The sequence below is a fragment of the Pleurodeles waltl genome, chromosome 8 (assembly GCF_031143425.1).
Source record: "Pleurodeles waltl isolate 20211129_DDA chromosome 8, aPleWal1.hap1.20221129, whole genome shotgun sequence".
NCBI lineage: Eukaryota > Metazoa > Chordata > Amphibia > Caudata > Salamandridae > Pleurodeles > Pleurodeles waltl.
Genome location: NC_090447.1, coordinates 1,390,713,844 through 1,390,741,019, shown reverse-complemented (window position 1 = coordinate 1,390,741,019; position 27,176 = coordinate 1,390,713,844).

Below are 27,176 nucleotides of genomic sequence, written 5' to 3'. Positions count from 1 at the left end.
GCAAGGTTCAAAAGGAAAGCAGAATGTGCTGCCAAGGTACCAGTCTTTAACTGACACCAAATCACCAGCTTTTATTTCTGTATGCTTTTATTACATCCTCAATAGGAGGAGGGCTCCAGGAAGGATGATGCGGAAAAACATCACCCAACGTTCAACCCAGTATTTTGAATTGGAACTCACCCAGTAATGGCATGAAAGTGTTGTCAATATTCTTATAGGAAAGCATAAGTGGCCCAATGTACATTTCACCTGGAGATATGGGAAATTCTGAAAGATTTGGTCATAGTCTTCATGAATTGCTTTGCTTTGATGTTTGCTTGCAGCTTGGGCGTAATCTTAATGTGTCTGATATGGAAAGAGGCTAAGGGCCATATGTACGAAAGCTTTTTCCCATAGACACAGAATGGGTAAAATCCTTTCCTACATTTGGCCCTAAATGTTCTACAAAGTATTGACCTTGAAACGAAGATCCATAGTCAGTCCTGATTTCATGTATCACACAGTGAGTAACCTTTATTTTCTTCCGTTTGGAGGTCAGCAACGATGGCCAACAGGTAGGCTCCCAACACCTGTATTTGCTCAACCTCCTGGGTAAGGAGGGGTATCTTCAGTGATGATGGGTATAGAAGGATCAGACAGGCCGGAGACTTGACAGTGTTATTTTCACAATTTGTTCAACAGATCATCTAGTCTTGCAAATTGTACTTTGCTAAGAAGTGGGCTTTTTGTTTTGCTAATTCCATGATGCCCAGCCTGGATGAGTTCCATAGCTTTTTGTGTTACGACTTGAGGAATCACTGTGTGCTTCAGAACAAGTAACATTTACAGAACAGTGCCAGTGAATACTGGGCGTTGTACAGAGATGCAAGGATTTTGCAAGCTTGCTGAGTATGGGTAAAATGATTTGTACGCAAAGATTTCTACTGTTCTGTGAAGGTTGTGAGGATGGCTAACTGCAAACAATCATCTTCTGTCGTGGAATTATACATGTACTTCAAGGACCTAGGCAGTAAACAACGGTGCTCTACCACTAACGTGGCTTAGTCTCCAATCTCAATTTCATGATGGATTACTGTCTTGGGTGCCTCAACAGTTATTAATTAGTTTTTGTGACCCAGGCGGATATTTCACAAAAAGTATTCTTGTAACGAGATGACCCACCTCTGTGTTGGGGGGATTAATGATGATCTCTGGAACACTCAGACCAATTGTTTGTGGCAAGTGCTGACTTGGAATGAATGTTCATATAAATACAGGTAAAAGTGTGAGCAACACCAGTGAACTGCAATTGCTTCCTTCTCAGCTTGAACATAGTATTGCTCAGTGGGGGCGGCAGAGGGTCAGGATTCTACCAGCATATGCAACTGATTTCCATTCTCTGAGTGGTTCTCTTTGCAATAAGAGAACTGTCGGGCCTGTAGGGCTAACCCAGATCAGTGTCTTTAGGTAGGTTAAAATATTGGGGTGTAGTTGCAGTTGCCATTACAGTCTTTAGTTGTTTATGACTTGAAATGCATTCTGTTGCTCTTCGGTCCAGTTGCAAGTTGAGGTTGCCAGTTCCCTCAATGGGCTAGTAGAGATGTTAGACTCTTGATGAAACTCCCACAGAGAGAGACCATGCTGAGGAAGCTCCTGGCCTTTGACACTGATGTGGCGTGGCCATAGTTTTCATATCTTCAAGCTTGGACAGGTCAGGAGCTACCCCCATGATTAAAAATCCAGATCTAAAGAAAATAATGCATAGTTTTATGATGTTGCATTTCATGTGATTGAGTTTGAGGGCCCAGTACTTTATCTGTTGTAGGACAGTATGAATTGGGTTTACCAAAAGATGTGGAATGCACTAAGATGTTGTTGCTTGCAGTTAAGGCACCAGTGAGCTCAGAGAGGACATCTCCGATATCGTATTAAAAGACCTATGTGGCACAGAGAGGGAAACACCCTGAATGCCGACTCCGGAACAACGTTTCGTTAACCATGACTTTGTTGTTTTGTGCCTTAACCATGCATGTGCTGAACCACGCACATGCGTGGTTAAGGAACAAAACAAGGGAGTCGGCTGAGGAGGATGACACGACGAGTCAGGTAAGTGGGGCGGGGTTGGGGTTTTAGTTTTAGGGGCGGGGGTGGAGGGTCAAGGTATTTTTAGTTTCAGAGGCGGGGTAGGTGGTCGGGGTTTTAGTTTTAGGGGGGCGTCGGGCGGTTTAGGGGCGGGGAGGGAGGAGTGTTTTTAGTTTTAGGGGCAGGGTGGGGGGCGGGGTATTTTTAGTTTTAGGGGCAGGGGGTAGGTTGGGTTTTAGTTTTAGGGTACGGGGGTGGGGGATCGGGGGATTTTAGTTTTAGGGGCGGGGACGGGGCATCGGGCGGTTTAGGTTTAGGGCGGGGGAGGGGTATTTTTAGCTTTAGGGCAAGGGTGGAGGGTCGGGGTATTTTTAGTTTTAGGGGCAGGGGGTCGGGCGGTTTAGGTTTGGGGAGGGGTATTTTTTGTTTTAGGGGCGGGGTGGGGGGTCGGGTATTTTTAGTATTTAGGGGTGGGGGGTTGGGGTAGTTTAGGTTTTTAGGGGTGGGGTGGGGGATTGGGGTGGTTTGGTTTTAGGGGTGGGGGTTGGGGTGGTGTTAGGTTTTAGGGGCGGGGTAAGGGGTTGCGGTATTTTTAGGGGGGGTGTTGAGGTGGTTTTAGGTTTTAGGTGGGGGTTTGGGTAGTTTAGGTTTTAGGGATGGGGTGGGGTTGTTTTAGGGGTGGGGGTTGGGGTGGTTTTAGGTTTTAGGGGTGGGTTGGGGGGTCAGTTAATTTTAGGGGCGGGGTGGGGGTTGGGGGAGTTTCAGGTTTATGGGGTGGGGTGGGGGGCTCGGGGTAGTTTTAGGGGCGGGGGTGTTGGGGTGGTTTTAGGTTTTAGGGGTGGGGGTTGGGGCAGTTTAGGTTTTAGGGATGGGGTGGGGGTTGGGGTTGTTTTAGGGGTGGGGGTTGGGGTGGTTTTAGGTTTTAGGGGTGAGTTGGGGGGTCGGGTAATTTTAGGGGCGGGTGGGGGGTTGGAGGGGTTTAGGTTTTAGGGGCAGGGTGCGGGGCTCGGGGTAGTTTTAGGGGCAGGGTGGGGGGCTCGGGGTAGTTTTAGGGGCGGAGTGGTTTTAGGTTTTAGGGGTGGGGGTTGGGGTATCTTAGGTTTCAGGGATGGGGTGGGGGTTGGGGTTGTTTTGGGGGTAGGGTGGGGGTTGTAGTAATTTTAGGGACGAGGTGGGGTTTGGGGTAGCTTTAGGGGCAAAGGTGGGGGGTTGGTGTGGTTTTAGGGGAGGGGGTTGCAGTAATTTTTAGGGGTGGGGGTGAGGGTTCAGGGGGGACGCATGCTGGAACCATGCATGCCTATCACTAATGCCTTTACCAGGAATGCCTTTACAACGAAAAATTGTTGTTAAGGCATTCGTGGTAAAGGCATTAGTGGTAACAACGCGGTCGTTGTTCCGACTTCATTGTTCTGGCATGCGTTGTTCCAGCATGCATTGTTCCGACATACATTCGGCACAGAGATGCTAAAATGAAACCTTTTATTACTTCTGATGCTGAGGTGAGCAGAACACATGTTATGATGTTGAAAAACTTTGGATCTAGAAGTTGATTGTAGCCAGAGTTCTGGTCGACTTTGGAAGAGCAACACTCCCCCTTCACTACGCCAACTGTGGTTGATGTGAGGTGGGCTTCTTTTTTGTTGGCCACATCGAGAGGCATATTTCATCACAGATGCATTCCTCATCCAGTTGATAGGCCGTTGTGCCACCATAATCAGTGACACAAACTGTGTAGAATCCTATACTCTTTCAATATGTGGGGACTCAACCTTGTGCAGCTCTAATTCTACATTCAAGTTTAGATGAAATGCTACTCAGAGACTACAGGTGAAATAGAGCGATCAATTTGTAGTTGAATTGTCAAGCTTTAGGAGTCAGTGCCATGAAATAGATCAAATTATTCAGCCAGCTAACAAATGTGCATGCTATAGACAACTCGTATCAGACTGAGTTGTTCGGCCATCCTATTACTAATGAGTTTCCCAGTTCTGCTTTCGGTGACATATATTCTGGTGGTTAACCTATGCCCTACATATTCCAGCTCTGAAGTGAATATGCTACATAGTGGTAGAAGTGAGGTAGTCCCGTAGGCATGGATCCAAACTTTTGAGGGACTGGCATAACTTTTATGGAAGTGCTGGTACCAATTTTAGCTGGGAACAACATAACCTCTTCTCCTTTCCTATGATGTACACCACATTACTACTCCTTCACTCTCTTCATCTTCACTCATGTCTTGAGCTGGAGACTCCGATTGAGTTGATGCAACAGTTTTTTTTAATTGCTCTGTACGAGGATGGCTGATTTAAGACACCAGACTGCGTGGGTTTTTTTTGTTTAGGAAGGTTGTATTTATTGGTCTTTAGATGGTTTATATGGTATAGGTATGCAGTAGTTGTTGTTAGGTGGAGGGTTGCAATGTCTTCTCCTTCTGAACACTAAATCTCGTCTTCTTCTTTTCTTGCTTTCAGGACCTCGCGGGAAGCGTGTGGAAAAAGAAGAGAATAGATATGTTAAGTGTGGGAGTGGGGTTTGGTTTTCTTTATTCTCTCTCTTTTCCTTTCCTCTCTCTTTTCCTTTCCCCTGTCTCTTCTCTTCACTCTCTTATCTCCTTTCCTGGTTCTCTCTCGTTTTCTCTTCTTTTACTTTCCTTGCTGTCTTTTCTTTCTTATCGTCCCCTCTTCTCCTGTTGTTCGTGTGATAGGCTCTTCTTTGCTCTCATACTTTTCCCTTTCGTCTCTCCTGGTTTGGTTTCTGCATTATTATTAGTATACTGATCTCTCCGCTGTCTTGGTCTTTTTCTGCTTAGCCCTGTTCAGTCTGGTTGGTGCCTTGTCTTTTCCTCTTTTCTTCTATGCGTTTTTCTATGTTTTATATCTCTCACGACCCCGCCCCTGTCAGTGCTCCCCGTGTAGTGCCCGTTTCCTTTCCCACCTCCCCGCCTTTCTTCGCCTCCCGCCTCTCGCTCCTTTTCTTCGTCCCGCACCCCCGTACCTGGAGTGGCCACGCTTCTCCTGAAGCGTGGCGGCTCTTTCACTGGCTTCCCGGGGTCAGCGGTCTTCACAACGGGGCTCCTCCGGCTCCAATTCCAACGTTGTTCCGCTCCTCCGGAGAGCGGTTCCCTCGTCTTCGGTGTCGGCGTCCTCCTGAGCCGTCCGTTCTTTTCCGGTTGAAAACTCCGATATACTCCAGCTCCTACTCCCGGCGCCCTCCCCGGAAAAGTGAGGAAGCCTCCTTTTGACCACCGTCAGATCCCGCGGTGGTGGCAGGGAACCAATGAGAGTGCCGCCCTCCCGGGTTACGTCCGGTGTGGAGGTGGCAGTGTCAGCACAAGTCCGAGGAGAGTGTAGGTCGGATCGGAGCGACCCATCACATGCTCTTTAGTGAAAGTTTTGCATATATAACACAAAAGAAACACAAAAACAATTTAGGTTGTTGTACAGTCAATGAGACAAAGTTCACCACTTCCTTTGATGTTGATTTAAATTGGCAGGAGGACCGATAGACTTAAGCTAAATGATTGAGCTTGACACATATTGAACATTTTCCCCTTTAGCTGGACAGTCACCGGTTGTGGTAATGTACCTCAACAGTGTCCACAAGATCTGTTTTATGTAAGGCGTGGTGTAGTTTTGCAGCGAATAGTGTTTTTGTGATTTGATTCATTGTTTCTGTCTTGATTAACTTGTTCAGAGCTGCTTCCATGTCTGACGCTCTCTAATTGGACAGCTTGAGTGAATGGTGAAGTAGAAAGATGTCTGGCAGAGCTTTGCTTGGTTCTCTCAGGATTTTTGTCTCAGTTCTGCAGATGTGCATCCTTGAATGAATTGAGCTCAGATCTCTTCATTCGCACCATGGAGGGTGCATGTGCAGGCAAGTTATTTGGGTCTAGCATGGAATGCATCTATGGATTCTTCAAGGCACAGTTTCACTTGGTACAGAGAGAACCTCTCATAGTCTGTGTTTCTTCACCATGCACAATACTTGTTGACTCACAAGGGGGGAGAGAGGAACGGGCAGAGGCCCTGCAATTGCACATCCAGAAGCCAGTGTGTTGGTCAGGGACACCTGTGGGCACCTGTGGAATCATATGACTGCTGAAGCAGGACCAGGTCAATAATCCAGTTTCTTCGATGTTTCCCAGTGGGAAGAACACTGGGTGGCTGAGTAACTGCTGGCCTTGCTGCTCTCGCTACGTGGTGATACCAGGGGACACTGGGTGAGGGCAGGTGGGGCTGAGAGCGAGGAGATCCTTGCAGCAGGCGATCTTCAGCAAAGTGGAGAACGGCGGGTTATAACCAACTCTGTCGCCAAAGTAATGCCAGGACTTTGTAGTACTAGCTAATAAAAGATAAAGACACTTGGGTATAGTTTAAGCAGGCCTAAAAGTTTCATGGGCTGTCCACGTTTTTATTTTATCCTTATACATCACCATGGATGATATCAAAACTCCCCAAACAGGCAGGGAACAAACGGTTCTACTTTACCTGTGCCCATGAGCAACACTAGGGGCCACATGTACGAACACATTTTTACCATTGACACAGAATGGGAAAAACCCTTTGATACATCTGGCCCTAGATTTCCAAGAAACTATACTAGCGAGTGTGGTCAGTCTGCTTGCTCCCAGATTCTTGCTCATACACAAGAGATAACTGGCAAACGATCCAGATACTGATACTAGTGATAGATGACAGCCTGTCAGAGTTCTGTTCGTCAGAGAAAGAGGACTGTTTGCTGCAGAGCATATTAGGGAATAGGGTTGCCTGGCTGATATAGTGCATTTAACAAAGGGACAGTCTGTCCAAATTCTTATACCGCAAACTGAGTGAGTTAGTGACCCACGACGGAGAGAGTGGCTGCCCAAGAATTTGTAACAGAGGGAGAAGCAATTCCATCAATGCCTGTCCACTACAGTAAATAAAGATTTATGTTCAATTCCTGGCTCTTACACCGTCTGAGATCCTCTAATACAGTCAGTCCAAAAACGAGCCAAGCTCTTGTGATGCTTTTACCTCTCCTACTTCTTGTAGGTTCCCAGAAAATTCTCTCTAAGCCCCCGGGTAGGCTGGCTAGTGCTGAAAGAATTTTACATTTTGATTACCAACCAGCCACTTGTACAGGATCATACAGAGATATACAGAGACTTACAGAGAGAGTTGATTACCACAGCACATTTGCCAACATGAGATAACACACTTGGGCCCTCATTACAACCCTGGCGGTTGGTAATAAAGCGGCGGTAATACCGCCAACAGGCCGGCGGTAATAAATATGAAACTACGACCATGGCGGAAACCGCTCAGACAGACAGCCACTTTAACACACCGACTGCCAGGGCGAAATCAACAGGCACCATGGCGGTACAATGTTCCACCCACCGTATTAAGACACACCAGTCTGCCACCATTTCCGGGGCAGTACCAACAACATCAAAAGCCTGGCGGAAACACTGCACGGAAGGGAAACAACTCACCTCTGGAGACTGAAGGAAGAACCACGCTGCCATGGAGCCCAAGTTGCATGTGTTCCCCATGCTCATCTACGTTCTGCTCCACTACGAACACCAACGTCGGCGAAGAGTACTGCCGCCTAGCACACAGGGCAGGGGGAGGAAAAAGAAAGTGACACACACATGCAACACCCTCACCCCAACACCATACACACAAGCAGATGCAATAACATTACATATTCACCCTATACCCCTCAGGAATAATGCAAGGGCAAAATTAATTGATTAAAGTGAGTGTAATAAGATACAATAGTATAAATACGTGATTCCAAATCAACAAGCATATACATATTTACAAATGTAGGGACACTGCCCAGTCCTCAATGTCCATGGGCCACTGGGCCACATCACATAGTCCAAGGCCCCACCTCACTCCTGGAACAACACGGAGAGAACACTGCAGGGGCATCAGGTCAAAAATAGCCAGGCACCTCAGGGGGACAGGGAATGGGGGGGCACCTCAGCCGGAAGAAGGTACAACGCCACCGGTCCTGGAGGGGGCAACATGCCCATTGCTCTGTCCTGGGGAGTGCAAGGCCACAGACTCTCAAGTGGGTGTCTTGCCCACTGGCTCTGGAGGGGGCAACATGCCCTGTGCTTGATCCTGGAGAGTGCAAGGCCACAGTCTCTCAAGTGGGGGACTTGCCCACTGGCTCTGGAGGGGGCAACTTGCCCTGCGCTTGATCCTGGGGAGTGCAAGCCCACAGTCTCTCAAGTGGGTGACTTGCCCACTGGCTCTAGAGGGGTCAACATGCCCTGTGCTTGGTCCTGGGGAGTGCAAGGCCCCAGTCTCTCAAGTGGATGGCTTCTTCCACTGGTTCTGGAGGGGGCATTGTGCCCAGTGAGCTTCATCCTGTGGAGGATGGGGTGAGTGGATGGCTTCTCCACTGGTTCTGGAGGGGGCATTGTGCCCTGTGAGCTTCATCCTGGGAGGATAGGGTGAGTGGATGGCTTTTCCACTGGTTCTGGAGGGGGCATTGTGCCCTGTGAGCTTCATCCTGGGGAGGATGGGGTGAGTGGAAGGCTTCTCCACTGGTTCTGGAGGGGGCATTGAGCCCTGTGATGCAGACCTTGGGGAGTGCAAGGTCACAGTCTCTCACCTGGGGGTCAGACCCACAGGATTTGCTGGGGCCAGGCCGCACAACAGCCCATGGAGGCAGTGCTACACACTGGCTGCAGGCGGTGACGGCTGCTCAGTGGTGGCCCATCCCCTGCAGCCTCGGACGGCTACCCACTGGGGCTGCTGCTGCTGGCAGTGGTGCTGGTGGCGGTACTGGCAGTGGTGGGGGAAGGCTCCAGCCCATCCCCTGCAGCCTCGGACGGCTGCCCATTGAGGCTGCTGCTGCTGGCAGTGGTGCTGGTGACGGTGCTAGTGGCGGTGCAGGTGGCGTTGCTGGCAGTGTTGGGGGGAGGCTCCAGCCCTTCCCCTGCAGCCTCGGATGGCTGCCCACTAGGGCTGCTGCTGGTGCTGGCAGTGGTGCTGGTGGCGGTGCTGGCATTGGTGGGGGGAGGCTCCAGCCCATCCCCTGCAGCCTTGGACGGCTGCCCACTGGGGTTGCTGCTGCTGGCAGTGGTGCTGGTGGCGGTGCTAGTGGCGGTGCTGGTGCAGGTGGTGGTGCTGGCAGTGGTGGGGGGAGGCTCCAGCCCTTCCCCTGCAGCCTCGGACGGCTGCCAACTGGGGCTGCTGCTGCTGGCAGTGGTGCTGGTGGCGGTGCTGGTGGCAGTGCAGGTGGCTGTGCTGGCAGTGGTGGGGGGAGGCTCCAGCCCTTTCCCTGCAGCCTCGGATGGCTGCACTACCATGGTTGGTGGTGGGGGCTCCGACTGAATCCCTGCACCAGGCCCCTGTCTCTACTGCCTGCTGTTGCAGGCCCCTTGCCCCTCCTTCCTGTAGCTGGGGCTGCCTCCTTGCCCTTCTGTCCTGCAGCTGGTGCTGCCTCCTTGCCCTTCCGTCCTGCATCTGGGGCTGCCTCCTTGCCCTTCCATCCTGCAGCTGGGGCTGACTCCTTGCCCTTCCGTCCTGCAGCTGGGGCTGACTCCTTGCTCTTCCTCAACGCACTTGAGTCTGGCACCCTGTCCGTCTGGCTGGCTGGTGACCGGGATCCTTTCCCAAGTGGAGTAGTTGAGGACACTACTGTGCCCGTGGACTGGGTGGCAGAGGTGCTTGCCTGGGTTTTGACTGCCCTGGCCTGACGTGAGGGATGGGGATAGGGGTATGGAAGAGGTCGATGGTGGAGAGGAAAAGCTTCTTAGGGACATTGGGGCAGGAAAAGGGAGATAGTTTGGGAGTGGAGGAAGAGGGAGTGGTGGTCGCAGATGTCTGTCGGCTGTGTTTGGGTGCAGGTGCATGGGCTGGATGCTGTGTGAGGTGGATGGCTGTTGGGTGTCTGAGTGCTTGCGATTGTGTACTTTGGGAGGAGGGGAACAGACACAGTGGGAGAGGACACAGGGGACGTGTGCATGGATGTGGGGGTGGTGACTGCCAGTGAGGGACGTGTACCGTTAGGTGTGTTGGTGATGGTGGTAGTGGTAGTGGATGAGGATGTAGTGCATGCAGGTGTGAGTGTAGACGCAACTGGGAGGGAGGTGGAGGACGAGGAGAAGGGGGCCACAGTGGAGGCAGTGGATCTTGGTATGTCTGCTTCTGGATGGCGTTTGCGTGAGTGCCTGTGGGATGAAGTGTGGTGCTTGTGTTTGCCATGCCCACTCTTGTGTGTTGTCGTGGGTGCATGCTCGTCTGACTGTGTGCTTGGGATAGGTTGGAGTTGAGGGGAATGGGATTGGGAAGAGGAAGTTGGAGGGGGGAGGTTGGAAACAGGGACAATGCCATCAGAGAGGAGGCCAGAGTCTGGATTGATCTATGTTGGGCCGCTAAGCCAGTGTGAATGCCCTGCAGGAATGCATTTGTCTGTTGCATTTGGGCTGCCATCCCCTGGATGGCATTCACAATGGTTGACTGCCCAACAGAAAGGGATCGCAGGAGGTCAATAGCCTCCTCACTCAGGGCAGTAGGGCTAACTCGGGCAGGTCCTGAGGGGCCTGGGGCAAAGGGGATGCCCACCCTTCTGGGTGAGCGGGCACGGGAAACTCGCTGAGGGGCTGCTGGGAGGGCGGTGCTGGTACGGGGGGTGGTGGCTGGACCTGTAGATGAGGTGGGCACAGAAGTGTCCACCACCACCAGGGAGCTCCCATCGGAGGAGGTATCCGTGTCTGAACTGTCCCCTCCTGTCTCTGCCGAGGTGCTCCCCTAACCCTCCGTCCCACTGGTGCCCTCACCGTCGGTGGATTCAGCATCCTGGCTCCTGTGGGATGCAGCTCCCTTCATCGCTGGTGCCTCTGCTCCTCCGCCAGATGATGCTAATGCACATAAGGACAAGGTGACAAAACAAAAAAGGAGGGGAAGAGACAAAGGATACACTTGGTCAATGGCACAAACAATACCACTGTTGGTGTACACGACACACTCACACAGGGAACAGCCCTACGCACCAGGCAATGCATTACCAGTCACAATGCTAGTCACCAGCCCATGGATAGGGACACCTAATGCCAATTGCAACATACCTGAGACCCACAGACCCCTGCCCAGTAGTGGATGCCTACTAGCTTGGTTGGAGTGCTTTCACATCAGAACCGTGCCCAAGATGGGACCTACCCTGCAATGCCAGGTCTGGGCTAGGGGCACCCACAGGGCCCACACACCCCACCCGGATACCATCCCACCAGGCGCAAGTTGTATATTGGGGCACTGTACTCACCCCCTTGTTGCTGCTGTGATGCCCTGAAGCGCCCATCCAGCTCCGGATAGGCCACCACCAGTACACAGGCCATCAGGGGGGTCAGGGTTCGACGGGCACCCCTTCCTTGTTGGGAGCCATCCCCAGGTGGGCCTCCGCGGTCTTCCGTGCCCAGCGTCTCACGTCCTCCCACCGTTTCCGACAGTGGGTGCTCTGCCTGCCGTAGACCCCCAGGATCCGCACGTCCTTTGCAATGGCACGCCATATACCCTTCTTTTGATGGCCGCTGACCTGCAGGGAAATAGACACAGTGAAAGGTATTAGTCTGACCGTGCTGCCTGTTACACTCATAGCACACCATGCCCCGTCCCATCCCCATTAGCACAGACATGGCCGACCATACATGCTGCACGCTGCCCAGGGTCCGTCCACCACCCACCCCCTACATGAGGCCTTCACACACAGCACTCCGTGCATTCACACCCCATGCATCGTACTCACGGTGTACTCACCTGTTGGTCTAGAGGCCCATACAGCATTCGGTACTGGGGTAGGACTCCATCCACCAGTCGCTCCAACTCTGCCGAGGTGAAGGCAGGGGCCCTTTTCCCAGTCACACAAGCCACAGTCAGTTCCAGACACAGGTCACAGCAGCACATGCAGCGTAGGTCCTCCCTTGTTGAAGGTCAGGTAGCAAGTGAGGAATTAGATAGAAAATGGCAGTGACTTCCACAGCGGTTCATACTGTCACTGCCGGCGTACATCACCATTGGCCACTGTACCCCATAGGGCCCAATGTTAACCAATGAGGTGTTGCACAGTGGTTCTCGACTGCCTCCCGCAATGGCGCACAACGTCAGGGGAATTACCTAATTTCCACCTGTCCCGCCATACAGGACTGGGGGACGCCATTTCTTAGGGGGAGGGGCAGGCCATGGATCCTAACTGTATCACAGTACATAAATGCACCATTTGGACATCTCCAACAAAATACTGTTACAATCACAACATACACCGAACTGTAGTGGTTGGAATGTAGAGATAATGACCAGCTGCTCACTATTTTACCCCATAGTTTGCAACCGCTGCTGATAAAAAGGAGATGGAGACATCCCCCTGTGAACAGACCCCGGGAGGACTTGGCAACAATGGAGGTCAGGCACATTATCCTCACCTACAAACTTGACAGGGCCACAATCACGGGGCTGTGTGCCCAATTGGAGCCTGACCTAATCTCTGCTATCCGTCACCCCACCGGGATCCCCCATCTGCAAGTGCTATCAGTGCTCCATTTCCTGGCAACTGGCTCCTTCCAAGTGACAGTGGGCTTGGCAGCAGGAATGTCTCAGCCAATGTTCTCAATAGTGCTGACTAGAGTGTTGTCTGCCCTGATTAAACACATGTGCAGCTACATCGTTTTCCCCCAGGTAGAGCATATGGCCACAGTGAAAGCTGATTTCTATGCAATGGGACATAGCCCCAACATTATTGGGGCTATTGATGGAACACATATTTCATTTGTCCCCCCTCCTGGTGAAAATGAACAGGTATTCAGAAATCGAAAGAGCTTTCACTCCATGAATGTGCAGATGGTGTGTTTTGCGGACCAGTACATCTCCCACGTCAATGCAAAGTATCCTGGGTCTGTGCATGATGCCTTTATCCTGAGGAATAGCAACATCCCAAATGTGATGGGTCAACTCCAGAGGCACAGGGTGTGGCTAATAGGTGAGCACTGGTCCCACCCAGTATATGTTGGTGTATGGGTATGGTGTTGGCCCTAAGGGTTAGTGTGTGGTTAACAGTTGTCCCTCAATATTTGTAGTTGACTCTGGTTACCCCAACCTCTCATGGCTACTGCCCCCTGTGAGGAATCCCAGGACAAGGGCAGAGGAATGTTACAATGAGGCACATGGTCGAACAAGAGAATTATTGAAAGGACCTTTTTTGCCTCCTGAAGGCCAGGTTTTGTTGCCTCCATCTAGCAGGTGGATCCCTGAGCTACTCACCCGAGAAGGTCTGCCAGATCATTGTGGCATGCTGTATGTTGCACAACCTTGCCTTGCATCGCCAGGTGCCTTTTCTGCAGGAGGAGGAGGCTGGAGATGGTTGTGTGGCAGCAGTGGACCCTATTGGCAGTGAAGATGAGGAGACAAAGGATGAGGATGAGGACAACAGAAGTGCAATTATTTGTCAATACTTCCAATGACACACAGGTAAGACAGTGTAACTTCACATTTAATTGACAGTTTTGTGTTTGACATTGTCACTGGCAGGCTGTTTTTCCCACTTCTATGGCCACTCACTGTACCCTTTCGCATCTCTATTTGCAGATATTGGTGCCCCACTAACACTCCTGGTGTGTTCACTGCAGCCAACTACAGGTCCGTCCTATGTATACATCACTGTACAGTTGAATTGCAATGTTTAAACCTTGATAAACGAATACATATTTAAATTATTTGACATACTCCATACTTGTATTTTTTTCAAAGGGTGTTTATTTAAGTGCTAAGAAGTAGAGGGGGAAGTGCAATGGGCTGGGGTGATGATGGAGGAAAGTCCAGGATAGAGTCCAGTCTATTTGTATCACAAGTGCATTGTCCAAGGGGGCATAGGAAGGGCAGCAATGGCAGTTCAAGGTGGGCAGGGTGACAGAGTGGGACACAAGGGTGACAATCAGGAGAGTCTTATTTCCTGGCGGGGTCTTGGCAATAGTCTCTGGCTTCTGCCTGGATCACAGGAAACGTTTGCTGGGTGGTTCTCCTTCTGAAGGGGGAGGAGTGCTGGTGGCCTGTTGTTCATGTGGTGGGGCCTCCTGTCCACTAGCGGCAGCAGAGGTGGAGGGCTGTTCGTCCGTTTGGCTAGTGTCAGGGGCCTGATGTTGTGCCACTGCCTCCCTCATAGTGTTGCCTATGTCTGCCAGCACCCCTGCAATGGAGACCAGGGTGGTGTTGATGTCCTTCAAGTCCTCCCTGATCCCCAGATACTGTCCCTCCTGCAGCCGCATGTTCTCCTGCAACTTGCCCAGTATCTAGCCCAGCGTATCCTGGGAATGTTGGTATGCTCCCAGGATCGCGGTGAGTGCTCCCTGGCGAGACGGTTCCCTGGGCCTGTCCTCCCCCTGTGGCACAACAGTCCTCCCAGCTTCCCTGTTGTCCTGTAGCTCTATCCCCTGAACCGCATACCCACTGCCACTGACCACAGGTCCCTGATCCTCCTGTGTTTGTGGGGTGGCCTGGGGGCCCTGTAGTGGTGGACACACTGCTGATTGACATGTCCTGGGGATTGAGGCATGGGCCCGCTGAGTGGGTGCTGTGGTGGTGTTTCCTGAGGGGGGAGGCTCTGTGGTGGTTTGAGACTGTGCCTGGGTAACCGACTGCCTGGAGATCCCTGATGGGCCAGGTTGGTCATCCAGATCCCGGCGACCAGAGCTGCTGTCATCACTGTGGGCCTCTTCTGTGGGGGGACTGGATGTTGCTGGCACCTCTTCTCCGGTGACATTGGCTGGGATACCTGTGGGGATGTAATGCAGTGTTATTGTTTCTGCGTATAACATATTGTGCATGGGTGTGTTGCCCTCTGTGGTTGTTATTGCCCTGGCAGATTTGCCTTGTGTGAGTTGTTATTTGATTTGGTGGGCTGAGTGATTCTCTCCAGTGTGCATGCAGTGGTGATAGGTGTCCATGCAGGTCTGTGAGGGGTATCCATGCATTGGTGTTGCATGCAGGGTTTGGTATTGGGATCAGTGGGTTGTGATGGTGGGGTATGTGGGAGGTGGTGGAGTGATGGGAGTGAGGGTAAGGGTGGGGGTTTGTGATGGCATGCAGGTAGAGGGGTGATAGTAATAGAGATTTGACTTACCAGAGTCCAGTCCTCCTCCTACTCCTGCCAGGCCCTCAGGATGCATGATGGCAAAGACTTGACCCTCCCATGTTGTAAGTTGTGGGGGAGGAGGTGGGGGTCCACCACCAGTCCTCTGTACTGCGAGCTGGTGTCTTGCTGCCACAGAACTCACCTTCTCCCATAGGTCGTTCCACCTCTTCCTGATGTCATCCCTTGTTCTTGGGTGCTGTCCCACGGCATTGGCCCTCTCCACGATTCTCCGCCACAGCTCCATCTTCCTAGCAATGGATGTCTACTGCACCTGTGATCCAAATAGGTGCGGTTCTACCCGGATGATTTCCTCCACCATGACCCTTAGCTCCTCCTTTTGAGAACCTGGGGTGTCGTTGTGGTGCCATGGGTGTAGTGTGAGTGGTGTGGGTGCGGGAGTGTGGGGTGGGGTGATGTGTTGGGGTGTGTGATGTAAGGTGCGTGGGTGGTGTATAGGTGATGGTGTTATGTGGCTCTGGTTGTGTGGGTGCTCTTGCTGTATCTCTCTCTGTTGGCAATTGTTTGTAGTCGTAAAGGGTTGTGGGTAGTGAGGGTGTGTGTTTTATAGTGGTGTGGGTGTGGTGTGTGTATGGGTGTCAGGTGTGTGTAGTTTGAATTGACCAATGTGGTGTTGTTTTGTATGTGTGTGTGTATTTTGAGCGCGGCTGTACGTACCGCCAATGGTTTACCTCCATTGAATGTCCGCCGCAGTAATTTGTGGGTCATAATGTGATGGGAGTTGTTCTGTTGGCGTAATGGTGTGGGTTTTACTACCGCCAGTTTATCACTGACCTTTGGGCTGGCGGACTTGTGTGTGTGGCTGTATAGTGACGGATTGGTATGTGTGTGTCATAATATGGTTGGCGGTTATCCGCCACTGCAGCGTTATGTTTGGCGGCAGTCTGCATGGCGGTAAGTGGGATTTACCACCAATGTCATAATGAGGGCCTTAATTTGGTGATACAGAGTTAATCAGGATATATTTATATAGCCTGTAGAATGAAGGGGGCAGGGCATAGCTATTGCATTTGGCAATATACTCCAGAATATATATGAGTGATTTGCTGTAATCGAAAAATACTAACTTCAGTACAATCTGCAATAATCACAGAGCGTCCCACAGCCCAATGAAAGAAAATAATTATAGTGACACCAATATCAGCGTTGGCAGCTGCCACTAAGGCAAGCATTCCAAAGGCATGTGCTTTATATGTCCTTTTGTGTCCTGTGGCCCACTGGTCAAGCCAGTATTGATGCTCAATTTGAATATGACCCTACACTAATAATACAAGAGCTCCTGCACTGTTAACAGGGAATTCCTGAGAACCCATCTGCAAAACAATTGTATGATTGATGACTTTTTTATACTGATCGGTCGGCACAGCCTGCAACAGGCACCAGACAGAAGTACTCTGCAGTATATACATTAGTGCAAGAAAATTTTGAGGGTTCTGCTTTTAAAATCAACATACAAGTGAAGCTCCTAAGAGACTCACAGATTGCATAATTACATGCACTGCTCTTGCAAAAGGCTAACACATCAGTTACAACATTGATCGTATCCAGAGATACAATGTTTATTTAAAACATTGGGAGACCTGTGCTTACAAAAACTCAAGTGGGGATAAACGCTAAACAGCTTTTGGTTTCAATAGCTGTCTTCTGACAACAGCTTAGATTAATGGAAATCCCGCACACACTGGCACAGTAAAGCGATGGAGTTCATTCTACAGGCAATTCTGCTGCAAATCAAGATGCAAAACCTACCATACATGTACAGATTTCTAAAGTAGCAATAATGGCATGGTCAAGTACTAGAAATGAGTGGGATATACACTCAGTTGTCCAATCATCCTTCAACAAAAAAGCCCCACCTCCTTGCTTTCTGGGGGTTGTACAATTGCTTGCTGGGACAAGATGGGTGTCCTTCTGTAAACATACCTAAAATAGGGGAAAATGATATCCCATATGAATCTACCAGATTGAATTTGATAAGGGCTGCTCATAAAGGAATCAGCGCTGCACATGCTGGTGTGATTGCAACATTAATCAACCTACAGGAGCATTACTGGTGGACATTAATGCTGAAACAAGCTAAATAATATGTGTTACCAGGGGCGTAGTGAACCCCTTGCTTTAGCAGCTTTGGCGAGGCCCTCTTCTGTCTGCAACTGGCAGACAAAAATTGATGAATACCGCTAAAAAGGAATAAAGCATCAACAGAATAGTAAGCGGGAGCAAGGAAGAATAAAATATGGGTAAATAGAAGAGGGAACAATGGAACGAATATTGAATGGAAGAAAGGGTGATAGGATGTATGGATGAGTGGCTGGATGAGTGAATGGGTAGATGGATGAGGGTGTGACATGATGAGTGAATGGATAGGTGGATGTACAGATGTAAGGATGGCAGAAAAAATGGATGGCTGGGTGAGTAAATGAACAGATAGGTGGTTGGACTGGCGAAAGAATTACAGAGGAAACAGGATGGATGGATGAGTGGGGAAAAAGACAAATAAATGGATTTGAAGAGTGGATGGACAAATGGATGGGTGGATGGCAGAGTGGATAATGGATGGACAGCAAAATGAATGGATGGATGAGTGAGTGGAAGGATGGCAGAATGGATGTAGGGCAGGATGGATGGATAAATGAATGGATGGTTGCAAAGTGAATGGATGTCATAGAGGATGAATGGATGAATGGCAGAGGGGATGAATGGATAGATGATTGGCAGAGGGGTTAGATGGATGGATGCCATGTAGGATGAATGAATAGTAGAGTGGATGAATCACAAAGTGGATGGCACAGGGGATAGATGTAAGGATTGATGGATGGATAAATGGATGAATGGCAGAGAAGATGGATGAGTGGAAGGACGAACAGACAGCAGGGTGGATAAATGGAGGGATGGATGGCAGGGTGGGCTGGTGGGTGGCAGTGAATGGATAGCTGGTGGATGGCAGTGTGGATAGATCGATGGACAGCAAAGTGGATGGATGGATGAGTGAGTGGAAGGATGGCAGAATGGATGTAGGGCAGGATGGATGGATAAATGAATGGATGGTTGCAAAGTGAATGGATGTCATAGAGGATGAATGGATGAATGGCAGAGGGGATGAATGGATAGATGATTGTCAGAGGGGTTAGATGGATGGATGCCATGTAGGATGAATGAATAGTAGAGTGGATGAATCACAAAGTGGATGGCACAGGGGATAGATGTAAGGATTGATGGATGGATAAATGGATGAATGGCAGAGAAGATGGATGAGTGGAAGGACGAACAGACAGCAGGGTGGATAAATGGAGGGATGGATGGCAGGGTGGGCTGGTGGGTGGCAGTGAATGGATAGCTGGTGGATGGCAGCGTGGATAGATGGATGGACAGACTGATGGATGGCAAAGAGGATGGATGGATGGCAGGATGGATGGATTGAATAGGGAATAATTGCATGGTGGATAAAAGGTTTAATTTATGTCAAAATGTAACTGCGAAAAAGTGGATATCAGGTGGATAGATGGAAGGTTAAAAGAATGAACAGATAGATGCTTGTATGGAAGAGACAAAGGAGCTCTTCTAGGAAGGGTTATGCTTACTTGTTTCACTTACTTGGTTCCATCAGAGGTTTAATTCAAAGTGGGGGGGTATTTTAATTTTCTGGCTACTCCCTTGTATGTGTTACAGTGCACAATTTGCCAGAAAATAAAACATTCTATGCTTGCTAGACCCCCACTGGTTCCATTGAAGAAAGCTGTGCATTTTTTCCAAATCATGTACTTGGACCATACCAGTCCATTACAATCAGTAGATACATACAAATATATAGTAGTAGCAGTAGGCTTCTACAGACGATGTATGTGTGGCTTAGTAGCAATGGGAGGAGTTCCTACATTTCATTTTGGCTACAGGCCAGCTTTTACCTCCAGTGCTTAAGCAGAAGCACTTGCTAAGGTGGGAGTAAGTCTCAAAATTTCACCCAGTTCAAACAGGGTTCTGCAGCGAGCAAATGGTATACTAAAAGAAGCCTTGGCTGTGAGGGTCTCAGACAACGGTGGACCATGGCTTTAAAACCTGTGAGGGCCACAAAGAGCATGAAATATTATGCCAAGATGCGTATTATCGAACTGCACCTCTTATGTGATGCTCTTCAGAGACAAAATGTATGTACCAGACATTCCAATATAGGATGAGCCGCATGATCAGTTATGTGTCACTGTCTTGCAGGATTCGCAGCACAGCTGGAATAGTCTAATGGCCTCATTACTAGTTTGGTGGTCAGACAGTCATACCATCATGTTGGCGGTGGTGAAAAGACCGCCCCATTACGAGCTACATAGGCAGGACCACCAAGCAAAAATGGCGCAGCAGCCTGAAAATAGGTGGTCTGACCTCCAGCGCTAACAGCACCGTGGCCAACTACCGAGAATATTACAAGCACATAGTCGCTGTGGCGGACCCTTCCTAGCGGTTCGCGGTCAGAAAAGTAATATACAAATGTACATCGGATGAATTTGAAAACAACACAGTTGATACACATTGCCACAGTGGACACACCTGCAAAGGACACTATAAAACACACCACTTCACAGACCACAATCCTTTCCATTATCAACACAAAACATGGAAGCCAAAGCACCTTATTTCCAAAACACTTCATAGATTAGGCACCCTTTTTTTCACCACCCCATTGAACACCCTGCACACGCTTTTGTCCATTCACACCCTTTTGTACTTCCCCTGTTTAGTCAGTCACTGTCACCCAATTTTTTTTCCCCACCAGGTCATGGTCAGAAAATCCAAGTTTCTCAGAAGATGAGTTAAGAGTCAAGGTAGATGAAATCATAAGAGTATAACCACAACTATTTGGAGCACAAGTCCAGCACACTACTCTCAGTAGGACAGATGTGGGAGGAATGTGGGACAGGAAAGTTGAGAGTCAAGTGCTATAGGCACCGCCCTGTGCACAAAGGAGGACATCAGAAAGAGGTGGAACCACCTCAGGGGCAAAGTCCGTTCCCTTGTCTCCAGGCACCAGCTGCAGCACAAGAAGACTGGCAGTTCCCCTCCCAGTGCCCCATTACATCTCTTTCCCTGGGAGAAGAAGGTCTTGGCCATCCTGCATCCTGAGGGCTTGTCAGGAATACCTGGGGGAGTGCAGTCTGGTAAGTTACAACACTAAACATATCACCAAAATGCAATGTCATGCATGCTCGCAGCTCACCTTTTGCCACTGTCTTATTCATGTAGCCCACCAACATTCAATACCCAGAGTATCTGAGCCTAAACACTGTGAGTCTGCATTACTGGACCCAACAGCACAGCTACCGAGGCCCATCACATGACATAAGTCGAAATGGGGCCTGTAAGTCTTTCAATATCAATAAATAATAACAGGGCTCATGGTATATCTCAACACGTAAATGTATGCCCAAAACCAAAATCAGTCTGCATACAGATATGTATCAAACAACATCTGTATAGTGTGTGTAGTACAGAGAGTTACCTGACTGCTACTCCCAGGAGGCACTGTTTCAATAACTTCAAACACCAGACCTGTGGTCACTTGTCCAAAGACCCCTATTTGGCAAATCACAAATGAACTTCAGTTACCTGGGAGGATACTATTTGTCAAGTGTGGGAAGTAGAGAGAGTGACCTGATGGCAAGTCCCAGGGGGCACTGTTTCAGCAACTCCGAACACCAGACCGGTGTTCACTTGTACACATACTCCTGTTTGGTAACTCTCAATACAAGTGTACTCACATGGTAGGATACTATTTGCCAGGTGTGGGAAGTAGAGGGAGTGTCATGATTGCTACTGCCAGGAAGGCCCTGTCTGTCAATCCAGCCACCAACCCAGTGTACACTTGCCCAGATACCCCTGTTTGGTAACTCTCAATTGAAGTGAACTAACCTGCGAGGATAACATCTGTACAGTGCGTGTACTAGAGAGTGACTAGATTGCAACTCCCGGGGGCACTGTTTCACTAACTGCAAACACCAGCCCAGTGGTCACTTGCCCCAAAACATCTGTTAGTGAACTCTGAAATTAATTTCACTCACCTGTGGGGAGAACATTTGTCAAGTGTGTGTAGTAAAGAGAGTAGCCTGACTGCAACTCCCAGGAGGCACTGTTTCAGCAACTCAAAAAACAAGACTAGTGTTCACTTGTACACATGCTCCTGTTTGGTAACTCTCAATTGAAGTGTACTCATCTGGGAGGATACCATTTGCCAAGTATGGGAGGTAGAGAGAGCAGCATGACTGCTAAGGCCAGGAAGGTCCTGTGTCTGTAAATCCCACCACCAGCCCAGAGTACACTTGCATAAATACCCCTGTTTGGTAACCTCTCAATTGAAGTTTACTCACCTGAGAGGATAACATCTGTAACATGTGTACTAGAGAGAGTGACCTGACGGCAGCTCCCAGGAGGCACAGTTTCACTAACTCCAAACACCAGACCATTGCTCACCTGCCCACATACCCCTGTTTGGAAAATCACAAATTAACTTCACTCACCTGGAGGGATACCATTTGTCAAGCATGGGAAGTAGAGGGAGTGTCATGGCTGCTAAGGCCAGGAAGGCCCTGTGTCTGTAAATCCCACCACCAGCCCAGTGTTCTCTTGTAGAAATACCATTGTTTGGTAAACCACAAACAAAGTATACTCACCTGGGGAGATCACATGTGTATAGTGTATGCAGTACAGGGAGTGACATGACTGCAATGCCCAATAGGCCCTGTAACTCTAACTCCAAACACCAGCACAGAAGCCACTTTTCCAAATACCCTTGTCAATTATCAAATTAAGTATACTCACCTGGGACTGATCAAGAACAGATCTGTCAACATAGCTCCATCTTGACTTGCTAACCCAAGATGAAATATTGGAGGACAGGAATTACACCTTACTAACTGTGTATAACAAGTATTCCTATGGCTTCAAGATGCATCACCAGATTGGTATTGGCAGCAGACACATTCACACTGCACTAGGAACATGATGACTCCAGTCACATATATAAGTCCTGGGTCTGCCTGCATCTCACTCAACTAGGCCTCGTAATGGGCAATGTCATATCTTGCCTAGCCACTGTTTTACCTGCACTGGTGGCAAGATGTCATTTGCAGGCCATCCTCATAAGTGCCACTTATCTGTACATTTCAGTAGCAGCTTGAGTCAAAATGAATTGGCATGCTTCACACATGGAATGTCAATACACCCAATACCGTGGTTACTTGCCACAACTGGATTAACTACAACTTTACTTTGTATAAGCTCTCTGTTTACTGTAACACTAAACCGTTGAAGGTGGATGTCGCAATACAACCAGTAACATTGTACGTTTTACATCAACAGGTGGAGCTCCCCCTGGGCACATAGAGGCCACATAAGAGACTACTGCTACCCCCCAGATGAAGTCCTCAGTGTAAAAGACACTCCTGGATGTCTGGATGTGAAGGATGGCTCTGGCCCATCTGGGAAACTTGGTCAGATGGTAACAGTGTGTCCCAGCCTGGTTGCCTCAACATCACAGGCAGCCATTCACCCCCCAATCTGTGTCCCGAGCATAGTGTCTACCATCTCGTGCCCCACGGTCCTAGATCTTGAGTTGCAGCGCAATACTTCCGGCAATGAGGGTCCATGAACAAGCTGGAGAGGGCACCCCCTGGCAGGGGCACAGGCCTGTGAGGGTAGGGTGCATTGGAGGGATGCTTTGGGCCAGCAGGGTGATGCCACTGGGGCTGATCTTGGCCAAGACACCATCAGCCACATCTGGGGGGTCTATCAAGAGTCCCATGGCAAGATGGACCAGGTCTTGACTGAACTACAGGAAATCAAGAAGCTACAGAAGGACATGCACAGAGACATGCAGGAACACATAAAGGCCCACAATACCAACATGGTCTCCCTAATAAGGATGCTGAGGGACATTCACAACACCCGGAGCAGGGCTTTTAAATAACAGTCTACCCCTTCCATGGGCTTATCAACACCATGCACATCAACATTGGTGTCAGCCACTGGAAGGGAGGCCCTGCCAGAGGAAGAACCAGCCCCAGATACCCCAGCCTCTGTAGCAGCAGATCCCCCCCACATGCAAACGGGGACTCCGGCAAAAAATCCAGGAGGCACAGATGGCAAGACACCCACCACTGCCAGCAAGTGGCCTCTTCTTAAAGAATCTCCTTTGTGTGCCCAACATTCACCCTGTTGACTGATACTAAACCATCTTCCAGTTCCAGTGGGAGGAGAACTCTAGACTTTGGACTCCCAATGGTGTGACATCTGCTCCAATGATTTCATTCACCATGACCGACTCCTTCACTTTACATCTTTTGTTTCTTTCTGTCCAAATTTTATCTTCAACATTAGCATTGTAATACATTCATCCATCACAAACTCATTGTCTGCTTGCTTATTTTTCACATTCAGCTATGTATAGATGTAAGGCAATGTAAACCATATGATTAAGACACAAGCTACCTGTGCAAGCAGGGATATGTTGCAGGTACAGAGTGTCCTGCTCAGGATTACATACATTACACACCAACACATTAGTACAAGTGTCTGGTCATACCACAAATATATAGGCTGTCAATATGTCTGGACTCTTAGGAACAAGAATGTGTGACTCAGACTGAGTCAAAGTACAAATTTCAAGGTACAGACCCTCAGACCACGGAAGGAAGGGCTTTATAAGACATTGTCCTGTAGAATATGCAAACATTAAAGTGGTTGATGTCAGCAGCTTGAGCCTTCTCATATACCACACCAAAGTAATCCAACCTCACATAATCCAAGATATAGACAGATGGCAGTACGACAGTCCCTGATCACATGCCCATGATAATCCAATTACCATGCATCGGGTGGTATGACACAAACATATGTCAGTGATGTGGCATAGGCACTGTGGCCTGCAATGATGAAACACATCTACAGCTATGTACAGGTCATACAAAAAGAGTGTTTAGCCAATGTGAAGGAAAAATGATTTTATCAAACGCTAGGGCCTCATACTTTCAGACCACATGATGACACAAATTATGCATCAAGCCCACCACAAGACACAAAACAAGTACAATGTGCACTTTTTTTTGTACCTCCACCCAAACACCTTTGCAAACTGTCTTGGCAAAGGTCTCATACATTCAAAGTCTGCAACCTACATCACCTGGAACAGTCCATGCCCACTTTGTATGTCAGAACAGCATCAGATACCTGCCAATGTCACAGCTCTAAAATGCTCACATGAATATGTCATGATGAAGGTACCTTACAAGGAACAAAACAAGAAGTATAGGCTTGAAACCATACCTATGACACAAGTCACATAGCAAGCAAATGGGAAACAAAGTACATTGCAAGGAAACTGACAAAAACAAAGCAAAGTCATTGAGGTAGGGATGGGTCAAAAGCTATCTTATAAAGCATCCTTTGAGCTGAATATTGAAGTGTGTCAGCTCCCTAGCTGTTTCTTAAGCACACAAATCCGCACATTCTCACAACTACAGTTCATCGTACAGTCACAGTCATTACATCACATGACATACTTACGCTCATGAAAAGTAGCTTTGATGAGATCTTCCCGCAAGTCAGCTGCTGTCAACACCAGAACAGTACGCGCTTTATTGGCGTCAAAAAATGCAAAAAAACATCACTTTAAAAATAACATGATTCATGCATTGTGCTGATATGTTGTATTTTACCCTTTTGCATTGCAGAGTTCAATCCTAAACACTTATTCTTAATATGTTTACAAATACTGTTTCTTTGCAAGGTATTGCTACAGGTTTTCAGAGTGGGTTAGGGTGTGGCCTCTTTCCAGGGCCTTCCAGAGACTTTCCCTGCAACATGCCTGGGCGTGGTTCTGGGCTGGGCCAAGACTCTATATAAGGAGAGTCAGCCCAACTCCCAGTGCTCACTATTCAGAGGTTCCAGTGCAGAAGAGCAGCTATTTACAGAACTTCAGTTCCAGTGGCCTTTTTGATCTCCCAGTTCTGCTTTGAAATCTTCATTGGTGCATCTTGTTCCTGGGTGGTAAGACGGTAGTTGGGTTTATTCCCAATACCGTTCATTTTATCTAGAATTATCTCATTCTAAGATTTGATCGTTTATTTATGTTAACAATTTGTTTTAAGGTCATAGTCATAAAAAGTGCACTCGAGTATTTTTGTTAAAGTGTGTACATGGATGTTTATGAATCGGCAAGAAGCGCGATTTGTTTATAGTTTTGAAACTCATGTTACATTGCGCGCCAGTGTTTATTGACATACACGTGGATATTTATGAATCAGCAGGAGGCGCGATTCGTTTGAAAAGCTTTGAAATCTTGAGTTGCATTGCGCGCTGGCATTTATTGACACATACATGATTGATCACGAATCGGCAAGAGGCGCGGTTCGTTTATGAAGCTTTAAAAGCTTGTGGAACATTGTGTGTTACTATTTATTGACATTTAAAAGAAGGTTTTGAAGTGGCACGATGTATAATTCAATTTAAGATAATTTCAAAACCTGTCGCTATTTATTGTGCAACCATTTCTTAACTTTGCATGGTGGCATTCGAGTCAGCAGGACATGCAATTTTTTACTAGAGTTTATTTATGTTGTGAACTGCATATTACCATTCCAGGATAATTGCTTGGTACAATTCGAGTTGACAAGTATGGGAAATATTTCTTGAACTACTGAACCCATTGAAAAATATTTATTCTCTAGTGTTTTAAGAGTGTAATCTGTGTTGAAAACATTTCAAGGAAAATATATATAGGATCAGAAGTTCTAGATGCAATATTATATGCTCCTATTATGCATATTCTTGTTATTCTAATTCATGCTTGAATAAAAAAAGTTTTATTTAAATTAATCTTGATTCCATTACAGGTATCTGATCATCACAAAATCTGTTCATTTTTAAAACTGCAATTCAAGATTGCTCATATTTTCAGAAAGACTATGTTTATTAATATTTACTTCAGGTTATATTGTGTGTTCTAACCTTTTTTCCCATTAAAGGTCTCCTTCCCAGCAGTACCCTTCCTAATCCCCTCTTCCCCTCTTGAACTCTCACAGTCTCTGTGAATTGTCTATCAGAGTCTTGGAGTTGTTCATTAGAGGACGTGTTGGGAACGTGCGCAAACCCAGAGGATCTGGTGACTCTGACAGCTGCCTCCTCTCCACCACTGTCATCCTCACTTGACATTAGTATAGGATATTCCTGCGCAGGACAATGTTGTGGAGCATGCATCATACCACAGTGATCTGACACACTTTCCCGGTTGATTAGAGGAGGGCTCCACCAGTCCAGTCCAGACAGCGAAATCTGACCTTCAAGAGCCCAAAAGCCTTCTCCGCTGGCTGCCGTGTTCTTCCATGGGCCTCATTAAAGCGGACTTCCCCTGGCATAGTTGGATTCCTCAGCAGTGTCAACAACCAAGAACGGTTTGGATATGCAGTCTCCTGTCAAAGAATGGGACATAAGTGCAACAATGAGCCCCTTACTTCATAATTGTAGCACCTGACATTGCACACACACAATCAGAACAGACGTGACTTACTAACCAGCCAGGCCCTCTCTGGGTGCAACTGTGACATCAGCTGGGGTATGGTGCTGTTCCGCAGTATGAAGGACTCATGGGCTGAACTTGGATAACGCACACAGACACCAAACAGACAACTTGCAGGTTGATGGGATGGAAGTTCCTTCTGTGGTGATAGACTTGTTCAGTGGCCTGCAGTGGCACCTAGTCAACATGTGTGCAATTAATGGCCCCCACCACATGTGGGAGGAGGCCAAAACCATAAAAGTCAGCCTTCACATTGGCTAAATCCTCACACTGGGGAAACCTGACATAGCTGTAAATGTGTTTCATCATTGCTACAAGGAAATCCTTCAACACCAGACTGAACATAGGTTGGGACATACTAGCAGATAGGGGCACTGTATGTTGGAAGGACCCCATGGCTAGGAAGTGCAATACTGAC